This window comes from Bidens hawaiensis, unplaced genomic scaffold (genome assembly GCF_021521415.1).
Source record: "Bidens hawaiensis isolate Kalapana, Puna unplaced genomic scaffold, B.hawaiensis_p1.1 tig00003506_1, whole genome shotgun sequence".
Taxonomy (NCBI): domain Eukaryota; kingdom Viridiplantae; phylum Streptophyta; class Magnoliopsida; order Asterales; family Asteraceae; genus Bidens; species Bidens hawaiensis.
In genome coordinates this window covers 2,285,776-2,296,961 of record NW_027491197.1, presented here as the reverse complement: position 1 = coordinate 2,296,961, position 11,186 = coordinate 2,285,776, and the positions used below count along the sequence as shown (strand labels likewise).

The window sequence follows — 11,186 nt, the reverse complement described above, 5'->3', positions numbered from 1 at the left end:
ACCCGAATAAAAATTATTTGATCTAAGTTGATGATGAAAATGTACCTTTTAATATTAACGACGAGGGTAGCGGTGATGAACGACAACGGCGGTGGTTATGAACGGCGGTGGTGATGGCGGAGTTTGTTGGTGGTAGGGTTTGGACGACGGCGACGGGAATGGTGGTGGTGTTTGGACGGCGGCGATGGGATGGACGGGGATGGTGGTGAGGTTTGGACGCCGGCGACAGATGGACTGCGGGGAGACGATGATGGTGGTGGGGTTTGAACAACGAGTTGAACGGGGATGGTGGTGGGGTTTGGACGCCGGAGACGGATGGACGGCGAGGATATGAGCATGGTGGTGGGGTTTGTACGACGAGTTAGAACAGAGAAGATGGTGGGGTTTGGATGTTTGTTTGTTTGTGTGTGAGAATGGATACAGAAGGAGATACAGACGGTGAAAGGGGGATTAATATGCCCCCGTATTGAACTATACGGGGCATATTAATCCTCTTTAACCCCCCTTTTGGTAACAAGGCCATGTATTTATGTGTTTATTATTATTATTATTAATTGTAATTATTTATTGTTATTATATATTTATTATTATTATTATTATTGTAATTATTTATTGTTATTTTATATATTATTTATTATTATTAGTATTAGTATTACTATTATTTTATGAAATGTTGCTTACTTGCGAGAACCACCAGTCAGGAGACCACTTGGTTAATATATGTCACCTTCTAATCTCACTCTTGTGTTTCCAACTTGCTAACTGAAAGCAACCTCTGTGTAGCATAAGTTGATATTCATAAAAAAATGTGTTGTTAAAAAGAATACCAAAAAATTGTGAAAATTTACATTGAAAGAACTTGAATTGGTCAGAAGACCCTTGCATCACCTGAGTTTAAATTTGCACCAACTACATCTGCTAAAATACCTATAAGCAAAAGAAATGTATTAGAAACCTTCATAAAAGAGAGTGAAAATCTTCAATAAAAGTAATACAACAATTAAGATTCTCACCATATTAGCTTTATATAGTGCATCAGTTAAACATAATGATCTCTTGTGTTTCTCACGACTTGTAAAATCTTCTAACAAGATCCTGCATTTTGTATAACAAAAAAATATTCATCTATAAAAGCTATTCAAATATTAGAAACTGTGACATCTAGGCCTGTAAACGAAACAAACAGTGAGCTGTTCATGAAAAGCTCGTTTAATTAAATCAACGAAGACGAAGACATTCATTAGTTTATGTAATGGTAAAAGAAACATGAAACATAAGTAAATTACAAAGACTTAAATGGTAAGAAAAGATTAACTTTACAAATTTTTATCATTTTTTGACTTGGAACTTGTGTTGACCTTTAATTAAGCGGAAAGTCAGATAGCCGTTGTACATGTTATTGATTATTGTCACTAAACACCAATAAAGATTCCATGGTGTTATCCAAATCAGATAGAGAGACCGTGTGTCGAGTCTGCATAAACATTCAAACGGGTCAGTCTGGATTAATAGGATCACGGGTTATGGGTCAAGGGTCAAGTCATACCTTTCAAGATTATACTTTCAATTTGTAAGAGTTCTAAGAGGTCTTTTGTTGTTACTTGTTCCACTTTAGAATGGCACAAAGCCACATATAGAAAAGATGTATTCTAAAAAGTAAAATCAATTTAGCACCGGAGAATCCCAAAAATTTTAAGTAAAAAAGAGAAACTCTTTTTATACCAATCCATATGTGCATCTCAACACTCTGACCCTTTACAGCATCATTGCAATCACCTGAATCCAACCTCTTTGACATGTTCATTGAAGAGCTTTCAAATTAGTTCCTCATCAATAACCCTATACTCGTGTACATAACATATACCTAAACAACACACCAATCCATGTTCATTGCAAGTGAGACTTTTGAAGTATGTAATTGGATTCCAAAATAATATTTCTTATGCTGAATTTTAAAACAAAAAAAATTGACTTGGTGGCCATCCAATATACCAACCAGATAACTTAAATAGAAAACAACTTCATATAAACCCTTGTTGATGCTAACCATGTAATTATTGTAAAAGTCACATGTTTGGGCCCAAAATTAGGTCTTAAGGTTTTAAGCTTCTCTTGTGTAAAGCTATGAATATTGAGAAATGAGCAGGAATCTCACAATAAGACAATAACTTATGAAACAAAACCCTTTAAAATGAACACAACAACAAAACACATGGTTAATAAGAATTTCAAAAATCTACAGGACTTGCTATGATAAATCAATTGTAAAAACTACAATCTAATTAACCTCCCTGCAAATTAACCCACTGGTCGAAAAAAAAATATTAATTTATGTAAGAATAATTATAAGCCATGAAATTTACCAACATACATGGAGTCCTGAGAAAAAGGCTTCTTTTTTAACCTGCACATTAAAGAAAGATTGGTACAAACAAAAAACCAATTCTCAAGCATATCATGAGGAATAAAAGGATGAAGGTGAATAACACAAAATTAGTACCCTAGGAACCAAAAGGAAACAACACCGAGTGGTGATGGCAAAGCTTCAGGGAGGGAAAAGACACAAATAAAGCCATGGATTTGCCTGGGTGGCAAGACGTTGAAGATGGTGATGTTGGGAGTTTAGGAAATCCCAAGAGTGGCCGATGAATACGATTAGTATGTTTCAAAATGTCAGATCTGAACTCAATTTTTGAACGATTTAAATTGTGAGGATCTTGGATTTGGTCGGGATCACTAAAAATATATGTTGGTTAAAAGTTTATACACTTAACACTTATACAATCCTTTTAAATAGATGTAAATCTTAATTTTAAGAGTTTTTAGTGAAATGACTTTTTTTGCCCATCTTATATCTATTAAAATATAGTGTAGATAAAGAGAAGAAAGGGGAGCCGGATGGCTCAATTAATCAAACTGAACCTATATGTCCCGGATTATGCAATACACGACATATAGGGTACAATATAATAACCGTACCCTATATGTCGCATATAGCACAATACGTGATGTATATCTCTTAATATGGGGCGTATTATACAATAAGTGCAAATAAGATACAAAATAAAAGACAAACACCCCTTAATATGTGACGTATTACACTATATGCCCCATATTAAGGGGTGTATAGGGTGTCCAGCACAACCCCTAAAGCAGACCCTATGATACTATTGGTCGTAGTATAGGTGGCATAGTGAGAATGTAGACTGAGTAAGGTATAAGAATAGAAATAATTTTTTTTAATGAACTTTCTGTCCAAATTTTAAAATAGTTTGTGTTGAAATCACCAAAGAGTGAAGAAATTAAAGTTTTTTAAATTCGTAACCGATAAACCATCAAAACTTTGGTAGTGTCTGGTACACAGATCAATAAATGAAATGGAATCGATCATTGTGAGGGGATGAAAAAATAGGTGTATGATGGATCAATGAAATAGAATCGATTATGGTCAGCCGTCATACCATTTCTCTGAAACCCGTATTACGTTACCCAGCATTCGTACCAGTTTAATACTGAAGAGCCGTATTCCGGTAGTCAACGTTCGTACCCCTTACCAGTAGAGGAGTCATATCGGTCACAACCAGAACCGGACCACATTCTTGAAACCGCTCAAGAGACTGGTGACAACGAGTACACAAGACATATTTCTGGTAACAAAGATTATGACGACGACGATGGTGATAATTACATTCGCGAGGAGACGGTGTCGTATAAAACGGATAACGTACGAAACCATACGTTTTGTTAAAAAAGATAAATTTTGTAATTAGTATTTTGAATGCGTTTTAAATTTCATGTTATAACTGTTTCAGTTTTTTTCTTCCCGTTAGGAGTTGGAGGAATTGGCAAAGAAAAGAGGGCAAGAGCATGGGTGTGTTGTTGTTGTCCAACAGTCTAGGGCAAACGGCGTGGATCTTGGATGCAATCGCGGTGGGGAACCAAAACTCACAGCAACAATCAGGCGTACCTGCAGTATAAAAAAGGGGTGTCCGTTTAAGCTAAATGAAAGGTACGACCGCGGAAGTGATTTTTGGAAGCTTCAGGTCGTAAACGAGACGCACAACCACGAGCCGTTCGTTTTAAGGAGGATCACGCGTATTTAAGGAGAATGTCCGACGAGTAGGTTGATATGGTTGCGAGGTTACACATGGATGACTTGAAGACGTTGTAAAAAGAAAATAGAGTTGGCGATACCCCAATGCAGGTTCGCGTTTTTGAATTTGACTTCTTATAACGGATGTTTAAAAAAATTTATTAACGTCATATTAAACCGGTACAGGTATTTGAAAACTTCCTGAATGATAACGGGTTCGTTTACTACACACGAGAGAACCCTTCCACAAACCGCGTGGAGGATGTATTCTTCTGTCAAGATACGTCATTTAAAATGTGGCGTGTGTTCCCCCATTTGTTGTTGATTGACACGACGTACAACACCAACATGTAGAAGTGGCCGTTTGTTCAATATATTGGTGTGACATTGACGTTGAAGTCGTTCTGTATCGCGCCTGTGGCTCTATTTATGGAACGCCAAACGGATTTCACGTGGCCCCTAACACCTCAAAGGTATGCTCGAGGATTCTATTGAGCTGCACGTCATAGTCACGGACAGAGACTTCTCCCTGATGAATCCGTGTGAACAAGTATTCCCGAGTGCTACCAAAAACCTATGCAGGTGGCACATACATGAGAATATAAAGAAAGAGTGGAAGGGTATCTATCATAGCGAGGTAAGAGAATATTTCACTCTCTTGTGACGATCATGTGTGAGTCTCCTACATTCTATGATTACGAATATAACTGCGTAAAGTATCAAGAAATGTTAGGCAAGCATGGGAAACAATGTAAGTCTTTCGTATTATAAATATACAGTTAGCAATAATCTACTAGTACATTTCATAAGTTTATTTTTGTTTATTTTTCAGAGGTATGGGACTATATCCATGATAGATGGCTGGTGCGATACAAGGGAAAGTTTGTATCTTGCTGGATTGACGGCCGGTTAAACTTTGGCGAGACTACAACAAACCGAGTTGAAATTCAGCATGTGAATCTGAAAAGGCATCTTAACGGGGCCAACAACACCCTCCACGCACTTGCGACTTATGCCCTTGAGGTTATACAAGCCCAGAAGGTTCAAATCAGTGCAACCTTTGAATACTCCTGTATTAAGTTGAAGAAAGAACATAACCTTCAGATGATTTACAGGAAACATTATAAAGTTTCGATTAAGGTTCTTACACTACTTGAAAAGGAGTATGGAAAGTTTGAAAAGATAAGCGAGTCCGTACATACGTGCTGACACCAGTTGCGAACGTCTATGGGGTTGCCGTGTGTGTGTGAGCCGGAGAAACACCTTATTACAGGCATACCTATTCCACTAAAATTGATAAACCCGTTCTGGAGGAAGCTTGATTTCGATCCGGTGGTCTCACAGGAAGAAGAACCAGACTTCGAGGCAGAAATGGAAAAGCTTAAACAGACGGTATTGATATGAAAAGATCCAAAACATGCAAAAAGTATTTTATTAAAGATTTGGTATGTTCTTCCAAATAACTCAAATAAAAAAGAGCCAGAGAAACGTGAGGACACTCGGGAGCGTCCAAACATAAACCGGAAATAAAAAAGATTGAGTCAGCGAGGCAAAGCTCGTATATCCCTTCCTCGTACACCCATTCGTCCTCACTGAACATTGACGAAATCCCGTCATTCTTGGAGCGTTTGCGGTCGCAATCCCAGTCACAGCTTAAAGATGCCCCCTCCTAAACCATCAAAACAGTCGTCTAAGAAAAAGGTGACGGGAGCTGCCATAGGTTTTCCTTTAGTGGTTGATCCAAAAGACGTTGCAGCGGTAAAAAAGGTATAAGGACGTTCTTCCTAGCTGGAGTTACTTGTATATCTCAAGGACCACAGACGTAATGCCAGATGGTAACTGTGGTTTTCGGGCAATTGCTGAGTGCTTAGGAATGGGTCAAAAGAATTGGAGGGAGGTTATTCCATGAAGAAAGCAATGGACATAAACCCATATTGGTGGAGGGCAAGATTAACTACGAAGTAGCCGGGGTTTTTTGAGATGGCTTATAACCATTTGGAATTTTATGAAAAGGTTCAATATGCGCCTAGCAACTGTTGATTTCAGTTGCCCGCCCACGGATATGTGGCTGCTCAAACTTTAATTGCGTTCTAATACTTCTCGAGCCGCATAACAGCCGGACCTTTTTTCCGATGAGAGAGGGTCCAGAGCGTTTTCACGACTATGTGGTCCTAGCCATTGCTAATGTTATAGATACTCATTGAATATATATAAAACTTTAGGGGGATTTCCCTGTGCCGTTGCCGGTATATACTTGGGCGAGATTTGCAAAAGAAGAGGCTTACGGATGGAGGACCTTGTACGAAAATTGTATAAACGAGTACCTTAAATCATGTCAAGCTAGCGAGTCGAATGTCCTGTTGTTGATTTATCCGATTGATTGTATACATATATCGATGTTTCACTGTTAGTTTTTTATGCACGTTGCGTTTAAATTAAAAGTCAGTATTCAAATATTTTTTAATTAATGTAGCATCAATCCTGGAACAATTACATTTAGTTATTTGAATAGTGTTGAAAATGAAATAAACAAACTGTTGGGTCTATAAGTATTGTTGAGAGGGATTATATACGCAAATATCAACGAACCCAACTACTGTGACAGATATAAATCCCATCCCGTCCTCACCATCATTGAATTTGAAGAACAATGGAAAGACGATCACAGTGTTGTCCAAAATAGCATCTACACAGCCACCATTAGCTCTTTGACCACCCATCTTAGATTGTTTGACGGGTTTTATCTTATTCTAACTAATATATACACAGAGTTTGTTTGAAACGTATGGTAGTTGTTTTGGTGAAATATGTTAGACGAGTTTAGGGGAGAGGTGACATGAAGTGTAGGGGTTCAGGGGATTGAGATGATGATTTAAATTGAGTGGCTTGGGCTGGTGTAAATATCTTTAACCGCCACGTTAAGTCCTTTACGTGACGGTTTAGACACTTACAATATCAATTAACCCCATGTAGAACTCTCTACGTGACAGTTATGTTCCATTATTTTCCAACATGTCAGGAATCTTGCAGTATGTAAAGGCTGTCGGCTGTACCAAATAAGCGACGGTATGTGTTCTACGTGGCGTATAGGACGTTCCCATAATTTCAGATTCCTGACTTTTGTAACATATAAACCAACATGACCAGTACCTCCAACACACCAAAAAATCCCGAAATATGGAGAAGAACAACGATGGATTTTTCTGTTCTCAACCAGCTCCAAAATATGCAAGAATGACGGACAACTTTGGAGGTGCATAAGGAGGCCGTCTATGTTAGACGTTTCTGGCACATCATCAAGTACTTATTTGGGAGGTCAAGAAGAATAATATCATGTTGAAAACCCCCAATGAATAAAGAAATTTGCGGTTGAAGTCAAAGATTCTAAGAGCTGGTCGAAGGATGTCGCTGATTTTTATAACAACTGGGATGCACCATTTTGCTATACTCGTTTTGTCACCAAACATTTAGATCGTAACTTTTAGGGTGCGCTGCTGAGTTTCGAGTCCAACGGGTCTTTGTATCAATTGTGAGTGATTATTTTAATTTAAGTTATACTACAACAAAATATGTGCATCATGTATTACTAATATATAATATTTTTATATAGTATATAATATTATTATATGGCATTATAAATATTATAGTTATTCTTATATCATGAAATTGTACATCACGTTGAAGCGTGGATAATAAGAATGATGCATGTAAGACAGTCAAGGCTATTAAAATATCCATGCTAAGACCAACGTTGGACGGCGTTGTGTCCTGATTTCTACGATCATATGAAAGATAAGAAGTCCTTAATTGCTAGGGAGATGGCTGGTGGAAAAGAACCATACCCTCCATTTGGGAGGTTGACTACGTTTATCTTCCCTTATGGATTCAAGAATCGGTCTGGCTCCTGATCCGTATTGATATGCGGACCATGGTAATTACCCAATATTGGACCGACACGAGATGGAGGAATGAAAAACGACGTCATGTTGCGTACTACATGGAGATGATAACTTTGTTTTTCGGGTGGTTTCTTGATGCTATTCACTATTGGAGCAGGTCCAGTCCTCACATCAAGTATGACATGTCTGTTGGCTTGGTTGTGGTATATGTTCCACTAGACAACGTTAACATTTCAAATGCCGGGGTTCTTGTTTACATGCTGATGGAAAACCTTGTTACAAACAAATCTATGATGATAGTAGGTGACGTTGAAGAGGAATGTGTTAGATACCGTCGTCACATGGCAGACCAACTATATAGATGGCGTTGTTTGTGAATGTAGTATTATTTTTGCATTTTATTGAGTTATTTTTAAGTTCGTTGTGATGTCTTTAACATAATATAAACTAATTATGTAATCTTTAAAATATAAAATATAATAATATCTTATAATAAACGATTATACGAGTATTTAAAAATAGTAAAGTCCAAAATAGCATCTACACGGGAGATTCCAATCCAATACCAAATAGAAACTACACAACCACTGTAATAAAAACTAAAACTCCACATATCAACACCTAACCCCTACACAACACTACATTTGGGTATTTTCGGCACTGTTGGGATTTATGAAGGGGGCGCCAGGCATGTTCATCCCCCTCGTGTTTTATTTTTTTTAATAATAGACTCCAATATAACATCTACACAGCCACCAATATCCGTTCAACCAACCGCCTTCCATTGACCGACGAGACTATATTCTATATTAATAATAATGAACTCCAAAATAGCATTCACACAGCCACAATTATCTTCTTTATTTTTAACAAAAATTTTTGTGGCTGTGTAGATGCTATTTTCGGACTCCATTAGTTGCTATTTTCGGACTCCATTGTTATTAGTTTCCTGGGTATTATGTTGAGGAGAAAGATTTATATCGTGTTGTATGGGTGGAGTGATGTGGGGGGTTAACGAGTTTTTTGTTGTATGTGAGTACGTAGATTATCACATGTTATATAGTTGGATAGTGGGGGCTCTATCCGCCACGAAAAGAGCTTTAGGTGGCGTATAAAGGTAACACGACAGTCTATAAAGTCTGTAAAAGGCTGCAGAATGAGCGTGTTAACAGCCACGTCAAGACCTTTACGTGGCTTATATCTTCTAACCGCCACTGGAAGAACTTTAAGTGGTGTATATAGGTAACGTGACAATCTTTAAAGTTTGTAAAAACTTGCAGAAGGTTCGTGTTAACCGCCACGGAAAGGGCTTTAAGTGGCTTATATCACCTAACCGCCATTGGAAGAGTTTTGAGTGGCATATAAAGGTAACATGGCAATCTATATAGTTTGTAGAAGCCTGTAGGATGGAGCCTATTAACCGCTACTTTAAGACCTCTATGTTGTGGATGTATGGTTGGTCAAGATTTTGTTTAAGAAAGGAGTTGGGACGAATTCGGTGGGTATTGATAGCGCTCGTTATGATATCAAAACTAAACCAAAAACCTAATCCCTTCACCCTAATATATTTAAACAAATTAAAAAAATAAAAATAATGGACGTAGCAAGTCAGCACAAATTTATTTGGGTATCGGTTAAATTTTGTACGACGCCTGCAGGATAAAAACATCCTAATCAAGTTATCGTATGTTTAAAATAACACAATTATTATTTAAAATTAATAAACGATTACATTAGATAAAACTAGTACATCGATATTTAAAAAATATTGTAGTTCAAAATAGCATATACACAGCGTCGCCCAGCTACTTTTTTCCAATGATAATAAAGTGGTATGTCAAGTATTGGTGGTGGCATCAGACTCTCTTCGTGTTTATTTCCTTGTTGTTCTTCTACAAAATTAATGCCACCATTTTTGATCGTTATGATGGCGGGTTATACCCACTATTGATAATAATGGATTTCAATGTGAACTCCAAAATAACATCTACACAGCCAATGAAATCTCTTTAGCCCGACATTTTTTTTTTCTTTTAATCATAATGTGATAAATCAAGCTATCATTACTCCTTCGTTATTACCCACGGAATGGAAAATAGGGTTTTGGTGATGGAAATATGGATGGATAGGGAGTTTGTGTGATTGTGAAGATCATTTATAATGGATTTTTGGTCTATCATAACCGTGAAGTATAGGCCTTTAAGTGGCGTATAACGATAAATCAATTAGCTGCAATAATAATGTCCTCGAGAACCAACACCGTAAGGTCTATACGTGGCGTATATGTGGGGTTCCAAAAATCTTTGAAACCCCGTCCTTCGTCCCTTATTGCAACATAACTTATTACAAAACCCGCCCATACTCCGTCCCTTATTGCATCATAATTTATAACAAAACCCGCCCATCCTTCATCCCTTATTGCATCATAATTCACCCTACCCAACTCCTCTGCAATGTTTCATCACGAGCATATTTCCTTGGTTAGCTCATTACTTCAATTAGTCTCCACCATCTTATTACTCAAAACACAAAGAACCTGTTTAAATCATAAAGTCGATTATTATTAAAACCGTATGCTGGCCGTGTAGACACTATTTGAGGTGATATTGTAGGGGTGCGGTGTTGTGGCACCGTGGAACTATTAATTGGTCCACTCATAAAATCCCAACGGTACCGATAAACGGCACTGTAAACTCCATTAAATCATGGAGCGAGGTGACGCGATCACAAAAATGGTGTTCGTATTTTTTCCTTCGAAGTTATTGATGAACTGCGTGTCACCTAATTCAACAGTGCCCATAATAAGCTCCGTAAAATCTGTTGAAACATGGAGTGCGGAGCTGCGGGAAACTGATCAAGATGCCCGAAACTCCATTGACGTGCTAATTATATTTGATAATATACCAGTTTGTAACAAAAGATTGTTGTGTAAATGCTATGTATTATTATTATTATTATTAATCTCAAAATTTCAAGTTTCTATAATTTCGTCTCTTTTTTATTATCAAATTTTAGTTAAGTTTTCTATTTTATGATGATGAGGCTGTTGATTTTAATGGTGTTTATCATGATGATGATAATGATGATAATGTTGAGTGGTAATGGTGATGATGATGATGGTGATGATGATGATGGTGATGGTGGTGATGATGATGATGACGACGATGACGATGATGATGTTGGATGGAAATGGT

At 37.4% G+C, this 11,186-nt stretch overlaps 1 long non-coding RNA gene across 1 annotated transcript; it reads right to left on the bottom strand.

Moving 5' to 3' along the window:
• Window positions 1-695: 695 nt before the first annotated feature.
• Window positions 696-1,195, bottom strand: LOC143623587 (uncharacterized). The gene is made up of 3 exons (XR_013151924.1): window positions 1,014-1,195; window positions 889-927; window positions 696-773 (listed from the first exon to the last, which is right to left on the bottom strand). It is a non-coding gene; the product is annotated as an uncharacterized LOC143623587 (long non-coding RNA).
• Between the last annotated feature and the right edge of the window lie 9,991 nt (window positions 1,196-11,186).